Source organism: Schistocerca cancellata, unplaced genomic scaffold (assembly GCF_023864275.1).
Source record: "Schistocerca cancellata isolate TAMUIC-IGC-003103 unplaced genomic scaffold, iqSchCanc2.1 HiC_scaffold_886, whole genome shotgun sequence".
Lineage (NCBI taxonomy): Eukaryota > Metazoa > Arthropoda > Insecta > Orthoptera > Acrididae > Schistocerca > Schistocerca cancellata.
Genome location: NW_026046896.1, coordinates 77980 through 96287, shown reverse-complemented (window position 1 = coordinate 96287; position 18308 = coordinate 77980). Strand labels below are relative to the sequence as shown.

At 50.3% G+C, this 18308-nt stretch overlaps 10 non-coding genes across 10 annotated transcripts; all 10 read left to right on the top strand.

Moving 5' to 3' along the window:
* The first annotated feature begins 575 nt into the window (after window positions 1-575).
* On the top strand, window positions 576-659 carry Trnal-uaa (transfer RNA leucine (anticodon UAA)). The gene has a single exon. It is a non-coding gene; the product is annotated as a tRNA-Leu (tRNA).
* A 1806-nt stretch (window positions 660-2465) lies between these two features.
* Window positions 2466-2549, top strand: Trnal-uaa (transfer RNA leucine (anticodon UAA)). Its single transcript has one exon. It is a non-coding gene; the product is annotated as a tRNA-Leu (tRNA).
* Window positions 2550-4355: 1806 nt separating this feature from the next.
* Window positions 4356-4439, top strand: Trnal-uaa (transfer RNA leucine (anticodon UAA)). Its single transcript has one exon. It is a non-coding gene; the product is annotated as a tRNA-Leu (tRNA).
* A 1805-nt stretch (window positions 4440-6244) lies between these two features.
* On the top strand, window positions 6245-6328 carry Trnal-uaa (transfer RNA leucine (anticodon UAA)). Its single transcript has one exon. It is a non-coding gene; the product is annotated as a tRNA-Leu (tRNA).
* Window positions 6329-8134: 1806 nt separating this feature from the next.
* Window positions 8135-8218, top strand: Trnal-uaa (transfer RNA leucine (anticodon UAA)). Its single transcript has one exon. It is a non-coding gene; the product is annotated as a tRNA-Leu (tRNA).
* A 1806-nt stretch (window positions 8219-10024) lies between these two features.
* On the top strand, window positions 10025-10108 carry Trnal-uaa (transfer RNA leucine (anticodon UAA)). The gene has a single exon. It is a non-coding gene; the product is annotated as a tRNA-Leu (tRNA).
* A 1806-nt stretch (window positions 10109-11914) lies between these two features.
* Window positions 11915-11998, top strand: Trnal-uaa (transfer RNA leucine (anticodon UAA)). Its single transcript has one exon. It is a non-coding gene; the product is annotated as a tRNA-Leu (tRNA).
* Window positions 11999-13804: 1806 nt separating this feature from the next.
* Trnal-uaa (transfer RNA leucine (anticodon UAA)) lies at window positions 13805-13888 on the top strand. The gene has a single exon. It is a non-coding gene; the product is annotated as a tRNA-Leu (tRNA).
* Window positions 13889-15694: 1806 nt separating this feature from the next.
* Trnal-uaa (transfer RNA leucine (anticodon UAA)) lies at window positions 15695-15778 on the top strand. Its single transcript has one exon. It is a non-coding gene; the product is annotated as a tRNA-Leu (tRNA).
* A 1806-nt stretch (window positions 15779-17584) lies between these two features.
* On the top strand, window positions 17585-17668 carry Trnal-uaa (transfer RNA leucine (anticodon UAA)). The gene has a single exon. It is a non-coding gene; the product is annotated as a tRNA-Leu (tRNA).
* The last annotated feature ends 640 nt before the right edge of the window (window positions 17669-18308 follow it).

Here is an 18308-nt window from a genome sequence, read left to right as displayed (position 1 = left end):
ATCTGAACCCGTTTTGCTGGTGCTGCTAGGGCGATATACTGTAACTGAGCGCAGAACGAACTTTCACTGAAGAATCTGCCCTTTAATGCACATCAGGGCGAATATGAAATTTCTAGTATGAAGTACCCACTGACGATCCAAAGGCGTTTCAGTATGTATGCGTCGGTCCCACCGGGGCAGTGCCTAAGTATTGTAAAGTGAAGGTCGACAGTTTGAGCCTCACAGGAAGTATTTCATTGGCTTCCCACGAGTGCGTAATGTACAGCGTGGCTGTTGCTAGGAAACGGCCTTATTTGCCGTTCGTTAATATCTAGTTTTCTTTGCATCAATGTGAAAATGTTACTATTACTAAATACAGTTTTGCTAGTTACAGTTCAAACTGGAAACGACGGAAGAAAGCGGTCCAACGCGCCACATTGGCTCCCGAAAGGGAGGGTGCGTTTCCTACGCCACGTCTGACATTGTGTCTTAAATATTCTAAAACTGACATAATTACATCCTACCAAAAAAGAAACAGATTTCGCAGCGAGGTTCTTGAGATAGAGATGGAAGTCACTGGAGCGAATGCCTCGCACGTCAGATTGGCCGAGCGGTCTAAGGCGCCAGATTTAAGCTCTGGTTCCCGTAAGGGAGCTTGGGTTCGAACCCCACATCTGACAAAGCATTTTGAACATTCTGAAACTAACGTACTCCCTTCATCTTATAGAACAAGTAAATTACGCAGAAACACGCCATGCAGATTTTACTAGAGACGACAGTGACAGCGGTGCAGGCGTCGCACGTCCGATAGCCCGAGCGGTCGGAAAGAAATAGCGGAACATACTTTTCCTGTGTCGAGGTTTAGCTCTTCTCACGGACGTTTCCGTTGTCGTTGTGTTGTGGCTCTGGGTTCCAAGCGACAGCGAGAAAACCTCAACAGCAACACATACGTGTTTAAATGAATCGTAGGGCCTTAATAAAGATAGATGAAACGGTGGTTCAGGTACTGGAGTTCTGAAGCGGCCGTATTGCGTGGGCAGTAAGCTCACTAAGTTAGTGTGTCATGCTAATAACGGGAAGGCTGTGGGTTACGTCCCACCAAGGGCTATTCCATATTGCTTCCCTAAAAGGCAGCGCGAGAGACTGCCAGGCAAATCTCAAGTGATCTGTACAAGGACTAAGATGTCCACACGTCTGGAAACGTTCTCGCCGACTTCTGTGCCACGCTGACGACACGGGTTCTCGTCCGATCACCGAAGTTAAGCAGCATTTTTGCGTGCTTAGTACACGGCTCGGTGACTAACTAGGATGTCTGCGTGCTGTTGGATTCTTTAATTTTGCCTTTTCCCTTAGTTTTCGGTGTTGCTGCGCGGTAATGATACGGTCCAGCACGCTGACCCGTCTCTTGCCTCTCGGTACCCAAATTCGCGAAGCTGCGGCCACAGTCAAATGAAAGGGTCCGTTGTGTGTTTGTCGAGTTGGTCTCTCCCAGTCGATTCTAGCGCCTGTCCTCTACATATACGCCCATTTGCAAGCGTCAGCTTTCGCGTCAGCCGAGCAAAGTCGAGACAAGTCGACACATGGGGACACACGATGCTGTGAATCGCAATCCGCACTAGCCTACGCGGAGCGCGACGAGGGGCGAAGGAAAACCATTCGTAACACGACAGTTCGGAAACTCGACGATCGCGAGCGTTGAAAACACTCTCCTGAGTAAAGGAGACAACTTCCGTGCGGTGTCCGGGTTTCGAACCCGGACCAGCTACTTGGGAAGCATCCATGCTGACCGACACACCACCACCGCCCTCTGCTACGCGCTGCTTGCGCCGTGATGTGTCGCCTTCCCTCCTGGCGCCAGAGGCCGAAGGCAATCTCGCTGTAGGCGCTCAACGCCGAGTGGAAGGCGAGCACATCTGAACCCGTTTTGCTGGTGCTGCTAGGGCGATATACTGTAACTGAGCGCAGAACGAACTTTCACTGAAGAATCTGCCCTTTAATGCACATCAGGGCGAATATGAAATTTCTAGTATGAAGTACCCACTGACGATCCAAAGGCGTTTCAGTATGTATGCGTCGGTCCCACCGGGGCAGTGCCTAAGTATTGTAAAGTGAAGGTCGACAGTTTGAGCCTCACAGGAAGTATTTCATTGGCTTCCCACGAGTGCGTAATGTACAGCGTGGCTGTTGCTAGGAAACGGCCTTATTTGCCGTTCGTTAATATCTAGTTTTCTTTGCATCAATGTGAAAATGTTACTATTACTAAATACAGTTTTGCTAGTTACAGTTCAAACTGGAAACGACGGAAGAAAGCGGTCCAACGCGCCACATTGGCTCCCGAAAGGGAGGGTGCGTTCCCTACGCCACGTCTGACATTGTGTCTTAAATATTCTAAAACTGACATAATTACATCCTACCAAAAAAGAAACAGATTTCGCAGCGAGGTTCTTGAGATAGAGATGGAAGTCACTGGAGCGAATGCCTCGCACGTCAGATTGGCCGAGCGGTCTAAGGCGCCAGATTTAAGCTCTGGTTCCCGTAAGGGAACTTGGGTTCGAACCCCACATCTGACAAAGCATTTTGAACATTCTGAAACTAACGTACTCCCTTCATCTTATAGAACAAGTAAATTACGCAGAAACACGCCATGCAGATTTTACTAGAGACGACAGTGACAGCGGTGCAGGCGTCGCACGTCCGATAGCCCGAGCGGTCGGAAAGAAATAGCGGAACATACTTTTCCTGTGTCGAGGTTTAGCTCTTCTCACGGACGTTTCCGTTGTCGTTGTGTTGTGGCTCTGGGTTCCAAGCGACAGCGAGAAAACCTCAACAGCAACACATACGTGTTTAAATGAATCGTAGGGCCTTAATAAAGATAGATGAAACGGTGGTTCAGGTACTGGAGTTCTGAAGCGGCCGTATTGCGTGGGCAGTAAGCTCACTAAGTTAGTGTGTCATGCTAATAACGGGAAGGCTGTGGGTTACGTCCCACCAAGGGCTATTCCATATTGCTTCCCTAAAAGGCAGCGCGAGAGACTGCCAGGCAAATCTCAAGTGATCTGTACAAGGACTAAGATGTCCACACGTCTGGAAACGTTCTCGCCGACTTCTGTGCCACGCTGACGACACGGGTTCTCGTCCGATCACCGAAGTTAAGCAGCATTTTTGCGTGCTTAGTACACGGCTCGGTGACTAACTAGGATGTCTGCGTGCTGTTGGATTCTTTAATTTTGCCTTTTCCCTTAGTTTTCGGTGTTGCTGCGCGGTAATGATACGGTCCAGCACGCTGACCCGTCTCTTGCCTCTCGGTACCCAAATTCGCGAAGCTGCGGCCACAGTCAAATGAAAGGGTCCGTTGTGTGTTTGTCGAGTTGGTCTCTCCCAGTCGATTCTAGCGCCTGTCCTCTACATATACGCCCATTTGCAAGCGTCAGCTTTCGCGTCAGCCGAGCAAAGTCGAGACAAGTCGACACATGGGGACACACGATGCTGTGAATCGCAATCCGCACTAGCCTACGCGGAGCGCGACGAGGGGCGAAGGAAAACCATTCGTAACACGACAGTTCGGAAACTCGACGATCGCGAGCGTTGAAAACACTCTCCTGAGTAAAGGAGACAACTTCCGTGCGGTGTCCGGGTTTCGAACCCGGACCAGCTACTTGGGAAGCATCCATGCTGACCGACACACCACCACCGCCCTCTGCTACGCGCTGCTTGCGCCGTGATGTGTCGCCTTCCCTCCTGGCGCCAGAGGCCGAAGGCAATCTCGCTGTAGGCGCTCAACGCCGAGTGGAAGGCGAGCACATCTGAACCCGTTTTGCTGGTGCTGCTAGGGCGATATACTGTAACTGAGCGCAGAACGAACTTTCACTGAAGAATCTGCCCTTTAATGCACATCAGGGCGAATATGAAATTTCTAGTATGAAGTACCCACTGACGATCCAAAGGCGTTTCAGTATGTATGCGTCGGTCCCACCGGGGCAGTGCCTAAGTATTGTAAAGTGAAGGTCGACAGTTTGAGCCTCACAGGAAGTATTTCATTGGCTTCCCACGAGTGCGTAATGTACAGCGTGGCTGTTGCTAGGAAACGGCCTTATTTGCCGTTCGTTAATATCTAGTTTTCTTTGCATCAATGTGAAAATGTTACTATTACTAAATACAGTTTTGCTAGTTACAGTTCAAACTGGAAACGACGGAAGAAAGCGGTCCAACGCGCCACATTGGCTCCCGAAAGGGAGGGTGCGTTTCCTACGCCACGTCTGACATTGTGTCTTAAATATTCTAAAACTGACATAATTACATCCTACCAAAAAAGAAACAGATTTCGCAGCGAGGTTCTTGAGATAGAGATGGAAGTCACTGGAGCGAATGCCTCGCACGTCAGATTGGCCGAGCGGTCTAAGGCGCCAGATTTAAGCTCTGGTTCCCGTAAGGGAGCTTGGGTTCGAACCCCACATCTGACAAAGCATTTTGAACATTCTGAAACTAACGTACTCCCTTCATCTTATAGAACAAGTAAATTACGCAGAAACACGCCATGCAGATTTTACTAGAGACGACAGTGACAGCGGTGCAGGCGTCGCACGTCCGATAGCCCGAGCGGTCGGAAAGAAATAGCGGAACATACTTTTCCTGTGTCGAGGTTTAGCTCTTCTCACGGACGTTTCCGTTGTCGTTGTGTTGTGGCTCTGGGTTCCAAGCGACAGCGAGAAAACCTCAACAGCAACACATACGTGTTTAAATGAATCGTAGGGCCTTAATAAAGATAGATGAAACGGTGGTTCAGGTACTGGAGTTCTGAAGCGGCCGTATTGCGTGGGCAGTAAGCTCACTAAGTTAGTGTGTCATGCTAATAACGGAAGGCTGTGGGTTACGTCCCACCAAGGGCTATTCCATATTGCTTCCCTAAAAGGCAGCGCGAGAGACTGCCAGGCAAATCTCAAGTGATCTGTACAAGGACTAAGATGTCCACACGTCTGGAAACGTTCTCGCCGACTTCTGTGCCACGCTGACGACACGGGTTCTCGTCCGATCACCGAAGTTAAGCAGCATTTTTGCGTGCTTAGTACACGGCTCGGTGACTAACTAGGATGTCTGCGTGCTGTTGGATTCTTTAATTTTGCCTTTTCCCTTAGTTTTCGGTGTTGCTGCGCGGTAATGATACGGTCCAGCACGCTGACCCGTCTCTTGCCTCTCGGTACCCAAATTCGCGAAGCTGCGGCCACAGTCAAATGAAAGGGTCCGTTGTGTGTTTGTCGAGTTGGTCTCTCCCAGTCGATTCTAGCGCCTGTCCTCTACATATACGCCCATTTGCAAGCGTCAGCTTTCGCGTCAGCCGAGCAAAGTCGAGACAAGTCGACACATGGGGACACACGATGCTGTGAATCGCAATCCGCACTAGCCTACGCGGAGCGCGACGAGGGGCGAAGGAAAACCATTCGTAACACGACAGTTCGGAAACTCGACGATCGCGAGCGTTGAAAACACTCTCCTGAGTAAAGGAGACAACTTCCGTGCGGTGTCCGGGTTTCGAACCCGGACCAGCTACTTGGGAAGCATCCATGCTGACCGACACACCACCACCGCCCTCTGCTACGCGCTGCTTGCGCCGTGATGTGTCGCCTTCCCTCCTGGCGCCAGAGGCCGAAGGCAATCTCGCTGTAGGCGCTCAACGCCGAGTGGAAGGCGAGCACATCTGAACCCGTTTTGCTGGTGCTGCTAGGGCGATATACTGTAACTGAGCGCAGAACGAACTTTCACTGAAGAATCTGCCCTTTAATGCACATCAGGGCGAATATGAAATTTCTAGTATGAAGTACCCACTGACGATCCAAAGGCGTTTCAGTATGTATGCGTCGGTCCCACCGGGGCAGTGCCTAAGTATTGTAAAGTGAAGGTCGACAGTTTGAGCCTCACAGGAAGTATTTCATTGGCTTCCCACGAGTGCGTAATGTACAGCGTGGCTGTTGCTAGGAAACGGCCTTATTTGCCGTTCGTTAATATCTAGTTTTCTTTGCATCAATGTGAAAATGTTACTATTACTAAATACAGTTTTGCTAGTTACAGTTCAAACTGGAAACGACGGAAGAAAGCGGTCCAACGCGCCACATTGGCTCCCGAAAGGGAGGGTGCGTTTCCTACGCCACGTCTGACATTGTGTCTTAAATATTCTAAAACTGACATAATTACATCCTACCAAAAAAGAAACAGATTTCGCAGCGAGGTTCTTGAGATAGAGATGGAAGTCACTGGAGCGAATGCCTCGCACGTCAGATTGGCCGAGCGGTCTAAGGCGCCAGATTTAAGCTCTGGTTCCCGTAAGGGAGCTTGGGTTCGAACCCCACATCTGACAAAGCATTTTGAACATTCTGAAACTAACGTACTCCCTTCATCTTATAGAACAAGTAAATTACGCAGAAACACGCCATGCAGATTTTACTAGAGACGACAGTGACAGCGGTGCAGGCGTCGCACGTCCGATAGCCCGAGCGGTCGGAAAGAAATAGCGGAACATACTTTTCCTGTGTCGAGGTTTAGCTCTTCTCACGGACGTTTCCGTTGTCGTTGTGTTGTGGCTCTGGGTTCCAAGCGACAGCGAGAAAACCTCAACAGCAACACATACGTGTTTAAATGAATCGTAGGGCCTTAATAAAGATAGATGAAACGGTGGTTCAGGTACTGGAGTTCTGAAGCGGCCGTATTGCGTGGGCAGTAAGCTCACTAAGTTAGTGTGTCATGCTAATAACGGGAAGGCTGTGGGTTACGTCCCACCAAGGGCTATTCCATATTGCTTCCCTAAAAGGCAGCGCGAGAGACTGCCAGGCAAATCTCAAGTGATCTGTACAAGGACTAAGATGTCCACACGTCTGGAAACGTTCTCGCCGACTTCTGTGCCACGCTGACGACACGGGTTCTCGTCCGATCACCGAAGTTAAGCAGCATTTTTGCGTGCTTAGTACACGGCTCGGTGACTAACTAGGATGTCTGCGTGCTGTTGGATTCTTTAATTTTGCCTTTTCCCTTAGTTTTCGGTGTTGCTGCGCGGTAATGATACGGTCCAGCACGCTGACCCGTCTCTTGCCTCTCGGTACCCAAATTCGCGAAGCTGCGGCCACAGTCAAATGAAAGGGTCCGTTGTGTGTTTGTCGAGTTGGTCTCTCCCAGTCGATTCTAGCGCCTGTCCTCTACATATACGCCCATTTGCAAGCGTCAGCTTTCGCGTCAGCCGAGCAAAGTCGAGACAAGTCGACACATGGGGACACACGATGCTGTGAATCGCAATCCGCACTAGCCTACGCGGAGCGCGACGAGGGGCGAAGGAAAACCATTCGTAACACGACAGTTCGGAAACTCGACGATCGCGAGCGTTGAAAACACTCTCCTGAGTAAAGGAGACAACTTCCGTGCGGTGTCCGGGTTTCGAACCCGGACCAGCTACTTGGGAAGCATCCATGCTGACCGACACACCACCACCGCCCTCTGCTACGCGCTGCTTGCGCCGTGATGTGTCGCCTTCCCTCCTGGCGCCAGAGGCCGAAGGCAATCTCGCTGTAGGCGCTCAACGCCGAGTGGAAGGCGAGCACATCTGAACCCGTTTTGCTGGTGCTGCTAGGGCGATATACTGTAACTGAGCGCAGAACGAACTTTCACTGAAGAATCTGCCCTTTAATGCACATCAGGGCGAATATGAAATTTCTAGTATGAAGTACCCACTGACGATCCAAAGGCGTTTCAGTATGTATGCGTCGGTCCCACCGGGGCAGTGCCTAAGTATTGTAAAGTGAAGGTCGACAGTTTGAGCCTCACAGGAAGTATTTCATTGGCTTCCCACGAGTGCGTAATGTACAGCGTGGCTGTTGCTAGGAAACGGCCTTATTTGCCGTTCGTTAATATCTAGTTTTCTTTGCATCAATGTGAAAATGTTACTATTACTAAATACAGTTTTGCTAGTTACAGTTCAAACTGGAAACGACGGAAGAAAGCGGTCCAACGCGCCACATTGGCTCCCGAAAGGGAGGGTGCGTTCCCTACGCCACGTCTGACATTGTGTCTTAAATATTCTAAAACTGACATAATTACATCCTACCAAAAAAGAAACAGATTTCGCAGCGAGGTTCTTGAGATAGAGATGGAAGTCACTGGAGCGAATGCCTCGCACGTCAGATTGGCCGAGCGGTCTAAGGCGCCAGATTTAAGCTCTGGTTCCCGTAAGGGAACTTGGGTTCGAACCCCACATCTGACAAAGCATTTTGAACATTCTGAAACTAACGTACTCCCTTCATCTTATAGAACAAGTAAATTACGCAGAAACACGCCATGCAGATTTTACTAGAGACGACAGTGACAGCGGTGCAGGCGTCGCACGTCCGATAGCCCGAGCGGTCGGAAAGAAATAGCGGAACATACTTTTCCTGTGTCGAGGTTTAGCTCTTCTCACGGACGTTTCCGTTGTCGTTGTGTTGTGGCTCTGGGTTCCAAGCGACAGCGAGAAAACCTCAACAGCAACACATACGTGTTTAAATGAATCGTAGGGCCTTAATAAAGATAGATGAAACGGTGGTTCAGGTACTGGAGTTCTGAAGCGGCCGTATTGCGTGGGCAGTAAGCTCACTAAGTTAGTGTGTCATGCTAATAACGGGAAGGCTGTGGGTTACGTCCCACCAAGGGCTATTCCATATTGCTTCCCTAAAAGGCAGCGCGAGAGACTGCCAGGCAAATCTCAAGTGATCTGTACAAGGACTAAGATGTCCACACGTCTGGAAACGTTCTCGCCGACTTCTGTGCCACGCTGACGACACGGGTTCTCGTCCGATCACCGAAGTTAAGCAGCATTTTTGCGTGCTTAGTACACGGCTCGGTGACTAACTAGGATGTCTGCGTGCTGTTGGATTCTTTAATTTTGCCTTTTCCCTTAGTTTTCGGTGTTGCTGCGCGGTAATGATACGGTCCAGCACGCTGACCCGTCTCTTGCCTCTCGGTACCCAAATTCGCGAAGCTGCGGCCACAGTCAAATGAAAGGGTCCGTTGTGTGTTTGTCGAGTTGGTCTCTCCCAGTCGATTCTAGCGCCTGTCCTCTACATATACGCCCATTTGCAAGCGTCAGCTTTCGCGTCAGCCGAGCAAAGTCGAGACAAGTCGACACATGGGGACACACGATGCTGTGAATCGCAATCCGCACTAGCCTACGCGGAGCGCGACGAGGGGCGAAGGAAAACCATTCGTAACACGACAGTTCGGAAACTCGACGATCGCGAGCGTTGAAAACACTCTCCTGAGTAAAGGAGACAACTTCCGTGCGGTGTCCGGGTTTCGAACCCGGACCAGCTACTTGGGAAGCATCCATGCTGACCGACACACCACCACCGCCCTCTGCTACGCGCTGCTTGCGCCGTGATGTGTCGCCTTCCCTCCTGGCGCCAGAGGCCGAAGGCAATCTCGCTGTAGGCGCTCAACGCCGAGTGGAAGGCGAGCACATCTGAACCCGTTTTGCTGGTGCTGCTAGGGCGATATACTGTAACTGAGCGCAGAACGAACTTTCACTGAAGAATCTGCCCTTTAATGCACATCAGGGCGAATATGAAATTTCTAGTATGAAGTACCCACTGACGATCCAAAGGCGTTTCAGTATGTATGCGTCGGTCCCACCGGGGCAGTGCCTAAGTATTGTAAAGTGAAGGTCGACAGTTTGAGCCTCACAGGAAGTATTTCATTGGCTTCCCACGAGTGCGTAATGTACAGCGTGGCTGTTGCTAGGAAACGGCCTTATTTGCCGTTCGTTAATATCTAGTTTTCTTTGCATCAATGTGAAAATGTTACTATTACTAAATACAGTTTTGCTAGTTACAGTTCAAACTGGAAACGACGGAAGAAAGCGGTCCAACGCGCCACATTGGCTCCCGAAAGGGAGGGTGCGTTTCCTACGCCACGTCTGACATTGTGTCTTAAATATTCTAAAACTGACATAATTACATCCTACCAAAAAAGAAACAGATTTCGCAGCGAGGTTCTTGAGATAGAGATGGAAGTCACTGGAGCGAATGCCTCGCACGTCAGATTGGCCGAGCGGTCTAAGGCGCCAGATTTAAGCTCTGGTTCCCGTAAGGGAACTTGGGTTCGAACCCCACATCTGACAAAGCATTTTGAACATTCTGAAACTAACGTACTCCCTTCATCTTATAGAACAAGTAAATTACGCAGAAACACGCCATGCAGATTTTACTAGAGACGACAGTGACAGCGGTGCAGGCGTCGCACGTCCGATAGCCCGAGCGGTCGGAAAGAAATAGCGGAACATACTTTTCCTGTGTCGAGGTTTAGCTCTTCTCACGGACGTTTCCGTTGTCGTTGTGTTGTGGCTCTGGGTTCCAAGCGACAGCGAGAAAACCTCAACAGCAACACATACGTGTTTAAATGAATCGTAGGGCCTTAATAAAGATAGATGAAACGGTGGTTCAGGTACTGGAGTTCTGAAGCGGCCGTATTGCGTGGGCAGTAAGCTCACTAAGTTAGTGTGTCATGCTAATAACGGGAAGGCTGTGGGTTACGTCCCACCAAGGGCTATTCCATATTGCTTCCCTAAAAGGCAGCGCGAGAGACTGCCAGGCAAATCTCAAGTGATCTGTACAAGGACTAAGATGTCCACACGTCTGGAAACGTTCTCGCCGACTTCTGTGCCACGCTGACGACACGGGTTCTCGTCCGATCACCGAAGTTAAGCAGCATTTTTGCGTGCTTAGTACACGGCTCGGTGACTAACTAGGATGTCTGCGTGCTGTTGGATTCTTTAATTTTGCCTTTTCCCTTAGTTTTCGGTGTTGCTGCGCGGTAATGATACGGTCCAGCACGCTGACCCGTCTCTTGCCTCTCGGTACCCAAATTCGCGAAGCTGCGGCCACAGTCAAATGAAAGGGTCCGTTGTGTGTTTGTCGAGTTGGTCTCTCCCAGTCGATTCTAGCGCCTGTCCTCTACATATACGCCCATTTGCAAGCGTCAGCTTTCGCGTCAGCCGAGCAAAGTCGAGACAAGTCGACACATGGGGACACACGATGCTGTGAATCGCAATCCGCACTAGCCTACGCGGAGCGCGACGAGGGGCGAAGGAAAACCATTCGTAACACGACAGTTCGGAAACTCGACGATCGCGAGCGTTGAAAACACTCTCCTGAGTAAAGGAGACAACTTCCGTGCGGTGTCCGGGTTTCGAACCCGGACCAGCTACTTGGGAAGCATCCATGCTGACCGACACACCACCACCGCCCTCTGCTACGCGCTGCTTGCGCCGTGATGTGTCGCCTTCCCTCCTGGCGCCAGAGGCCGAAGGCAATCTCGCTGTAGGCGCTCAACGCCGAGTGGAAGGCGAGCACATCTGAACCCGTTTTGCTGGTGCTGCTAGGGCGATATACTGTAACTGAGCGCAGAACGAACTTTCACTGAAGAATCTGCCCTTTAATGCACATCAGGGCGAATATGAAATTTCTAGTATGAAGTACCCACTGACGATCCAAAGGCGTTTCAGTATGTATGCGTCGGTCCCACCGGGGCAGTGCCTAAGTATTGTAAAGTGAAGGTCGACAGTTTGAGCCTCACAGGAAGTATTTCATTGGCTTCCCACGAGTGCGTAATGTACAGCGTGGCTGTTGCTAGGAAACGGCCTTATTTGCCGTTCGTTAATATCTAGTTTTCTTTGCATCAATGTGAAAATGTTACTATTACTAAATACAGTTTTGCTAGTTACAGTTCAAACTGGAAACGACGGAAGAAAGCGGTCCAACGCGCCACATTGGCTCCCGAAAGGGAGGGTGCGTTTCCTACGCCACGTCTGACATTGTGTCTTAAATATTCTAAAACTGACATAATTACATCCTACCAAAAAAGAAACAGATTTCGCAGCGAGGTTCTTGAGATAGAGATGGAAGTCACTGGAGCGAATGCCTCGCACGTCAGATTGGCCGAGCGGTCTAAGGCGCCAGATTTAAGCTCTGGTTCCCGTAAGGGAGCTTGGGTTCGAACCCCACATCTGACAAAGCATTTTGAACATTCTGAAACTAACGTACTCCCTTCATCTTATAGAACAAGTAAATTACGCAGAAACACGCCATGCAGATTTTACTAGAGACGACAGTGACAGCGGTGCAGGCGTCGCACGTCCGATAGCCCGAGCGGTCGGAAAGAAATAGCGGAACATACTTTTCCTGTGTCGAGGTTTAGCTCTTCTCACGGACGTTTCCGTTGTCGTTGTGTTGTGGCTCTGGGTTCCAAGCGACAGCGAGAAAACCTCAACAGCAACACATACGTGTTTAAATGAATCGTAGGGCCTTAATAAAGATAGATGAAACGGTGGTTCAGGTACTGGAGTTCTGAAGCGGCCGTATTGCGTGGGCAGTAAGCTCACTAAGTTAGTGTGTCATGCTAATAACGGGAAGGCTGTGGGTTACGTCCCACCAAGGGCTATTCCATATTGCTTCCCTAAAAGGCAGCGCGAGAGACTGCCAGGCAAATCTCAAGTGATCTGTACAAGGACTAAGATGTCCACACGTCTGGAAACGTTCTCGCCGACTTCTGTGCCACGCTGACGACACGGGTTCTCGTCCGATCACCGAAGTTAAGCAGCATTTTTGCGTGCTTAGTACACGGCTCGGTGACTAACTAGGATGTCTGCGTGCTGTTGGATTCTTTAATTTTGCCTTTTCCCTTAGTTTTCGGTGTTGCTGCGCGGTAATGATACGGTCCAGCACGCTGACCCGTCTCTTGCCTCTCGGTACCCAAATTCGCGAAGCTGCGGCCACAGTCAAATGAAAGGGTCCGTTGTGTGTTTGTCGAGTTGGTCTCTCCCAGTCGATTCTAGCGCCTGTCCTCTACATATACGCCCATTTGCAAGCGTCAGCTTTCGCGTCAGCCGAGCAAAGTCGAGACAAGTCGACACATGGGGACACACGATGCTGTGAATCGCAATCCGCACTAGCCTACGCGGAGCGCGACGAGGGGCGAAGGAAAACCATTCGTAACACGACAGTTCGGAAACTCGACGATCGCGAGCGTTGAAAACACTCTCCTGAGTAAAGGAGACAACTTCCGTGCGGTGTCCGGGTTTCGAACCCGGACCAGCTACTTGGGAAGCATCCATGCTGACCGACACACCACCACCGCCCTCTGCTACGCGCTGCTTGCGCCGTGATGTGTCGCCTTCCCTCCTGGCGCCAGAGGCCGAAGGCAATCTCGCTGTAGGCGCTCAACGCCGAGTGGAAGGCGAGCACATCTGAACCCGTTTTGCTGGTGCTGCTAGGGCGATATACTGTAACTGAGCGCAGAACGAACTTTCACTGAAGAATCTGCCCTTTAATGCACATCAGGGCGAATATGAAATTTCTAGTATGAAGTACCCACTGACGATCCAAAGGCGTTTCAGTATGTATGCGTCGGTCCCACCGGGGCAGTGCCTAAGTATTGTAAAGTGAAGGTCGACAGTTTGAGCCTCACAGGAAGTATTTCATTGGCTTCCCACGAGTGCGTAATGTACAGCGTGGCTGTTGCTAGGAAACGGCCTTATTTGCCGTTCGTTAATATCTAGTTTTCTTTGCATCAATGTGAAAATGTTACTATTACTAAATACAGTTTTGCTAGTTACAGTTCAAACTGGAAACGACGGAAGAAAGCGGTCCAACGCGCCACATTGGCTCCCGAAAGGGAGGGTGCGTTTCCTACGCCACGTCTGACATTGTGTCTTAAATATTCTAAAACTGACATAATTACATCCTACCAAAAAAGAAACAGATTTCGCAGCGAGGTTCTTGAGATAGAGATGGAAGTCACTGGAGCGAATGCCTCGCACGTCAGATTGGCCGAGCGGTCTAAGGCGCCAGATTTAAGCTCTGGTTCCCGTAAGGGAGCTTGGGTTCGAACCCCACATCTGACAAAGCATTTTGAACATTCTGAAACTAACGTACTCCCTTCATCTTATAGAACAAGTAAATTACGCAGAAACACGCCATGCAGATTTTACTAGAGACGACAGTGACAGCGGTGCAGGCGTCGCACGTCCGATAGCCCGAGCGGTCGGAAAGAAATAGCGGAACATACTTTTCCTGTGTCGAGGTTTAGCTCTTCTCACGGACGTTTCCGTTGTCGTTGTGTTGTGGCTCTGGGTTCCAAGCGACAGCGAGAAAACCTCAACAGCAACACATACGTGTTTAAATGAATCGTAGGGCCTTAATAAAGATAGATGAAACGGTGGTTCAGGTACTGGAGTTCTGAAGCGGCCGTATTGCGTGGGCAGTAAGCTCACTAAGTTAGTGTGTCATGCTAATAACGGGAAGGCTGTGGGTTACGTCCCACCAAGGGCTATTCCATATTGCTTCCCTAAAAGGCAGCGCGAGAGACTGCCAGGCAAATCTCAAGTGATCTGTACAAGGACTAAGATGTCCACACGTCTGGAAACGTTCTCGCCGACTTCTGTGCCACGCTGACGACACGGGTTCTCGTCCGATCACCGAAGTTAAGCAGCATTTTTGCGTGCTTAGTACACGGCTCGGTGACTAACTAGGATGTCTGCGTGCTGTTGGATTCTTTAATTTTGCCTTTTCCCTTAGTTTTCGGTGTTGCTGCGCGGTAATGATACGGTCCAGCACGCTGACCCGTCTCTTGCCTCTCGGTACCCAAATTCGCGAAGCTGCGGCCACAGTCAAATGAAAGGGTCCGTTGTGTGTTTGTCGAGTTGGTCTCTCCCAGTCGATTCTAGCGCCTGTCCTCTACATATACGCCCATTTGCAAGCGTCAGCTTTCGCGTCAGCCGAGCAAAGTCGAGACAAGTCGACACATGGGGACACACGATGCTGTGAATCGCAATCCGCACTAGCCTACGCGGAGCGCGACGAGGGGCGAAGGAAAACCATTCGTAACACGACAGTTCGGAAACTCGACGATCGCGAGCGTTGAAAACACTCTCCTGAGTAAAGGAGACAACTTCCGTGCGGTGTCCGGGTTTCGAACCCGGACCAGCTACTTGGGAAGCATCCATGCTGACCGACACACCACCACCGCCCTCTGCTACGCGCTGCTTGCGCCGTGATGTGTCGCCTTCCCTCCTGGCGCCAGAGGCCGAAGGCAATCTCGCTGTAGGCGCTCAACGCCGAGTGGAAGGCGAGCACATCTGAACCCGTTTTGCTGGTGCTGCTAGGGCGATATACTGTAACTGAGCGCAGAACGAACTTTCACTGAAGAATCTGCCCTTTAATGCACATCAGGGCGAATATGAAATTTCTAGTATGAAGTACCCACTGACGATCCAAAGGCGTTTCAGTATGTATGCGTCGGTCCCACCGGGGCAGTGCCTAAGTATTGTAAAGTGAAGGTCGACAGTTTGAGCCTCACAGGAAGTATTTCATTGGCTTCCCACGAGTGCGTAATGTACAGCGTGGCTGTTGCTAGGAAACGGCCTTATTTGCCGTTCGTTAATATCTAGTTTTCTTTGCATCAATGTGAAAATGTTACTATTACTAAATACAGTTTTGCTAGTTACAGTTCAAACTGGAAACGACGGAAGAAAGCGGTCCAACGCGCCACATTGGCTCCCGAAAGGGAGGGTGCGTTTCCTACGCCACGTCTGACATTGTGTCTTAAATATTCTAAAACTGACATAATTACATCCTACCAAAAAAGAAACAGATTTCGCAGCGAGGTTCTTGAGATAGAGATGGAAGTCACTGGAGCGAATGCCTCGCACGTCAGATTGGCCGAGCGGTCTAAGGCGCCAGATTTAAGCTCTGGTTCCCGTAAGGGAGCTTGGGTTCGAACCCCACATCTGACAAAGCATTTTGAACATTCTGAAACTAACGTACTCCCTTCATCTTATAGAACAAGTAAATTACGCAGAAACACGCCATGCAGATTTTACTAGAGACGACAGTGACAGCGGTGCAGGCGTCGCACGTCCGATAGCCCGAGCGGTCGGAAAGAAATAGCGGAACATACTTTTCCTGTGTCGAGGTTTAGCTCTTCTCACGGACGTTTCCGTTGTCGTTGTGTTGTGGCTCTGGGTTCCAAGCGACAGCGAGAAAACCTCAACAGCAACACATACGTGTTTAAATGAATCGTAGGGCCTTAATAAAGATAGATGAAACGGTGGTTCAGGTACTGGAGTTCTGAAGCGGCCGTATTGCGTGGGCAGTAAGCTCACTAAGTTAGTGTGTCATGCTAATAACGGGAAGGCTGTGGGTTACGTCCCACCAAGGGCTATTCCATATTGCTTCCCTAAAAGGCAGCGCGAGAGACTGCCAGGCAAATCTCAAGTGATCTGTACAAGGACTAAGATGTCCACACGTCTGGAAACGTTCTCGCCGACTTCTGTGCCACGCTGACGACACGGGTTCTCGTCCGATCACCGAAGTTAAGCAGCATTTTTGCGTGCTTAGTACACGGCTCGGTGACTAACTAGGATGTCTGCGTGCTGTTGGATTCTTTAATTTTGCCTTTTCCCTTAGTTTTCGGTGTTGCTGCGCGGTAATGATACGGTCCAGCACGCTGACCCGTCTCTTGCCTCTCGGTACCCAAATTCGCGAAGCTGCGGCCACAGTCAAATGAAAGGGTCCGTTGTGTGTTTGTCGAGTTGGTCTCTCCCAGTCGATTCTAGCGCCTGTCCTCTACATATACGCCCATTTGCAAGCGTCAGCTTTCGCGTCAGCCGAGCAAAGTCGAGACAAGTCGACACATGGGGACACACGATGCTGTGAATCGCAATCCGCACTAGCCTACGCGGAGCGCGACGAGGGACGAAGGAAAACCATTCGTAACACGACAGTTCGGAAACTCGACGATCGCGAGCGTTGAAAACACTCTCCTGAGTAAAGGAGACAACTTCCGTGCGGTGTCCGGGTTTCGAACCCGGACCAGCTACTTGGGAAGCATCCATGCTGACCGACACACCACCACCGCCCTCTGCTACGCGCTGCTTGCGCCGTGATGTGTCGCCTTCCCTCCTGGCGCCAGAGGCCGAAGGCAATCTCGCTGTAGGCGCTCAACGCCGAGTGGAAGGCGAGCACATCTGAACCCGTTTTGCTGGTGCTGCTAGGGCGATATACTGTAACTGAGCGCAGAACGAACTTTCACTGAAGAATCTGCCCTTTAATGCACATCAGGGCGAATATGAAATTTCTAGTATGAAGTACCCACTGACGATCCAAAGGCGTTTCAGTATGTATGCGTCGGTCCCACCGGGGCAGTGCCTAAGTATTGTAAAGTGAAGGTCGACAGTTTGAGCCTCACAGGAAGTATTTCATTGGCTTCCCACGAGTGCATAATGTACAGCGTGGCTGTTGCTAGGAAACGGCCTTATTTGCCGTTCGTTAATATCTAGTTTTCTTTGCATCAATGTGAAAATGTTACTATTACTAAATACAGTTTTGCTAGTTACAGTTCAAACTGGAAACGACGGAAGAAAGCGGTCCAACGCGCCACATTGGCTCCCGAAAGGGAGGGTGCGTTCCCTACGCCACGTCTGACATTGTGTCTTAAATATTCTAAAACTGACATAATTACATCCTACCAAAAAAGAAACAGATTTCGCAGCGAGGTTCTTGAGATAGAGATGGAAGTCACTGGAGCGAATGCCTCGCACGTCAGATTGGCCGAGCGGTCTAAGGCGCCAGATTTAAGCTCTGGTTCCCGTAAGGGAACTTGGGTTCGAACCCCACATCTGACAAAGCATTTTGAACATTCTGAAACTAACGTACTCCCTTCATCTTATAGAACAAGTAAATTACGCAGAAACACGCCATGCAGATTTTACTAGAGACGACAGTGACAGCGGTGCAGGCGTCGCACGTCCGATAGCCCGAGCGGTCGGAAAGAAATAGCGGAACATACTTTTCCTGTGTCGAGGTTTAGCTCTTCTCACGGACGTTTCCGTTGTCGTTGTGTTGTGGCTCTGGGTTCCAAGCGACAGCGAGAAAACCTCAACAGCAACACATACGTGTTTAAATGAATCGTAGGGCCTTAATAAAGATAGATGAAACGGTGGTTCAGGTACTGGAGTTCTGAAGCGGCCGTATTGCGTGGGCAGTAAGCTCACTAAGTTAGTGTGTCATGCTAATAACGGGAAGGCTGTGGGTTACGTCCCACCAAGGGCTATTCCATATTGCTTCCCTAAAAGGCAGCGCGAGAGACTGCCAGGCAAATCTCAAGTGATCTGTACAAGGACTAAGATGTCCACACGTCTGGAAACGTTCTCGCCGACTTCTGTGCCACGCTGACGACACGGGTTCTCGTCCGATCACCGAAGTTAAGCAGCATTTTTGCGTGCTTAGTACACGGCTCGGTGACTAACTAGGATGTCTGCGTGC